Genomic DNA, 3,475 nt, shown 5'->3' with positions numbered 1-3,475 from the left:
GTGTGTGTGTGTGTGTGTGTGTGTGTGTGTGTGTGTGCGTGTGTGTGTGTGTGCATGTGTGTGTGTGTGTGTGTGTGTGTGTGTGTGTGTGTGTGCGCGCGCGCGTGCGTGCGTGCGTGTATATGTGCGCGTTCGTCCACTCCGCGTGTGCAATAATTGATAGCAGCAGGAGACGTGATAGCGGATACATGTCATGTTGCATTAGAGTATAAAGTTGCCAAAAATTAAGCCGAAGGCATAATTAAGCCCCTGTGCTTCCCGATCGACCGACCGACGTTTGCTTTAACTAGTGATTCAGCTTTAATTCACTTGTGAGCAGGCGTCCTCTACCGCCTCGGTTATTTCTAGCTAATCAGTTCTAAGATGAGATCACATTTGCCACTTGATACACTTCGGCGTACGAATAGTTGTGAGCACCCAAAATACGTTTGTAGTTTGCGCATCTGTCTTGCTATGGCAGAACCGTTCAATCTAGACATACCTAGCTGTTACCTGTTCATACACTGTTAGACCATTCTTGAGCCAATGCTCCGCCATCTTAACTTTTTGTATCATTGAAATTCCCAAGCTTCATCAGCATATCATGGCTGCAGCACGTAAGAGAAGGACTTTATATACTACCATAAATATTGGATTTTAGTAGTAATTTTTAGTTGCCCCCTTTCCTTACCTACATGCGTGCGCCACTCTAAATATCAGTCGATATTTATAATGTAATCTTTATTCATACTCTAATTGCCGTTCGACAATTATCCGTCTATGGCTCTCAAGTATCTATCGATGACACGTCACATGGCCTACTCTAGCTCGCACTTATATTGGCGTATTGCCGCGCGCCGGAGAGCCGTCGCCCGCGTGCGCGCCACGTGGCCCCGCCCCTTACCTGCTCTGTGTAATCCGCGCGTCATCTCGCCCAGTGCCCTGACTGTTAGTTGCTCTGAGAGCGGCGCATGCGCACGATGCGCACCTACATCATTATCCGCATCAGGAGCAGAAAGGCAAGAGATGCTGTGATGATGTCTGAGAAGAAGCTCGCTTCCCCGCATGCGTTGCTGCGACCCGTAATGATGACACTCTCGTCGAATAGCCAACTGTGATTTACCTACTCCACTGACGACACTCAGTGCTGGACGGCGGATGACGCGCACACGCTCGCTAACAAGATAGCGACAAAGCGCAAGAAATCCATATAGTAATAAGACCGCAGCAGCGACAGGAGCAGGATCAAAAGAAGCAGCGGCAGAAGCCGGAACAAGAGCGGTAACAACAGCAGCAGCAGCAAAACAACAACAGCAGCAGCAGCAGCAGCAAAACAACAACAACAACAACAGCAAAACAACAACAACAGCAGGAGCAAAACAACAACAACAGCAGCAGCAAAACAACAACAGCAGCAGCAGCAGCAAAACAACAACAACAGCAGCAAAACAACAACAACAGCAGCAGCAAAACAACAACAACAGCAGCAAAACAACAACAACAGCAGCAGCAAAACAACAAGAGCAGCAGCAGCAGCAAAACAACAACAACAGCAGCAGGAGGAGGAAGACCAAGCAGCAGCAGCAGCAAGACATCCTCCCTTGTCGCCATGTTGAAGAAGGAACCAGTCGCGATGACGTCCAGTTCGCGCAACCTTCACCTTAGTCAGTCGAGCATTGACGGCCGCGGCAGCATGCGTAGCCGCAGCGGCCGCGGCAGCATTCACACGATCTCCAGCACGGTGATCCACATCGAGCGTTACACGGGAATCTGCAGCGGCGACCCAGTAACGCGGCGCGGCAAACGCATCCAACTCGCCAAGGTGCTCGGCGTCATCATGATCCCGATCATCGCCGTCGTCTCGCAGAATCTTGCGTTACTCATCGGGAGCGTCGGCGAGCGGTCGCGCGTCGGCTCACTCAGCGAGCAGGTGTCGACGGGAGTCGAGATCGGTAATCTCATCCACCATGTGCAGATCGAGCGCGGCATCACGGCGCTCTATATAGCGAGCCAGGGCGACGCCGCCGTCGCCGAACGCCGCGCCGAGGTTAGCCGCGACACGGACAACATGCTCGTGAACATCTCGCTGTGGCCGCAGAGCGAGAACACACCGGAGGCGTTCCGCACGAAGAACAAGTTCCAGCTGGAGCTGAACAAGCATCGGTATCATCTCAGTCGCCTCAGCATCGAATCGGCAACAGTGAGAGCGGAGATTCTTTATTACTCGGGTCTCATTGAGCTGCTCCTGGATTGGGTAACCGACGTCGTGCAGCAGTCCAAGGGATCGGAGAATTGGAAATCGCTGGTCGCATACAGTTCGCTAGTACACGGGAAGGAACAAGCGGGAATCGAACGAGCTACGGGGAGCAGTTTCTACGCGGCTGGTAAGAAGCACGTAGATATCACGCAAAACAAATAAGATTTTCTTTTATCAATAGGTATCAAAATTAAATTATTCGCCTCATATGGACCTATCAGCCAAAAAAATCCATGGAATACATTAAAAAAGCAAATTATGAGAATTAATTGGGGAAAAAAGTTAAATTTTAAAGCAGCTTGGTCATAAAAATGTTAGTATTACCATTTGAAATATAATTTAAGCGAATTTGTATGAACATTGTCAATGAATAATCTAGTGTTCCATCTTACCCAGAACAGCGGGGTAAGATGGGACGTTGAAAAAAATGTTTGATCGTCTATAAATCGATCAATACTCACTTACATTTAGTAACCATGAAATTTTTTATTCTTTTCATTGTTATTGATCACCCACAAAGATATTTTGGCGGTAAAGTTGGTTTAGTGGGGTTTACAGGGTTTCTGAAAAACGTGTCCTATCTTACCCAGGTCTCCCCTAATATATACACATGTGTGTGGCTGTACATGAGAATATCTGCATGCTCTTGTATACTTACGTGTACTATATACAGGTGTGTGTACATGAGCATATATGCATGTCATGTACACATGTGTGTACATATATGTGTACATGGGTGCATGCGTGCGTACTATGCACACTCTTGTATACTTGCGTGTACATGTACACGCGTGTGTCCGTCGGCATTCACTTATGTGTATACGTGAGTACAATGTATACATGTGCACGTACTAAGTGTACATATTACATAATCACGTAGAACAATATACAGTACTACATAGGTTTCTACTAATTTTTGTACATGGGACATGTGTACGATCAACATCTAATATAATACATCAATTATGATTAACTCTTGGTATGATGATTATATTCCGTTAGGTGCATTCCTAGCTTGCTTAATGTTCTTTCAATTGACACACACAGGCACACACACGCACGCACTCACTCACACACGCACGCACACCCGCACACACATACACACGCACGCACGCACGCACGCACGCACGCACGCACGCACGCACGCGCACACGCACACACACACGCAATACAATAAATATTTAAAATTTAACACTCTATTTTATTTCTCTCCTCTATTTCTCTCTCTCTCTCTCTCTC

This window comes from Priapulus caudatus, unplaced genomic scaffold, assembly GCF_000485595.1.
Source record: "Priapulus caudatus unplaced genomic scaffold, Priapulus_caudatus-5.0.1 Scaffold54, whole genome shotgun sequence".
Lineage (NCBI taxonomy): Eukaryota > Metazoa > Priapulida > Priapulimorpha > Priapulimorphida > Priapulidae > Priapulus > Priapulus caudatus.
This window is presented reverse-complemented; position numbering follows the sequence as displayed.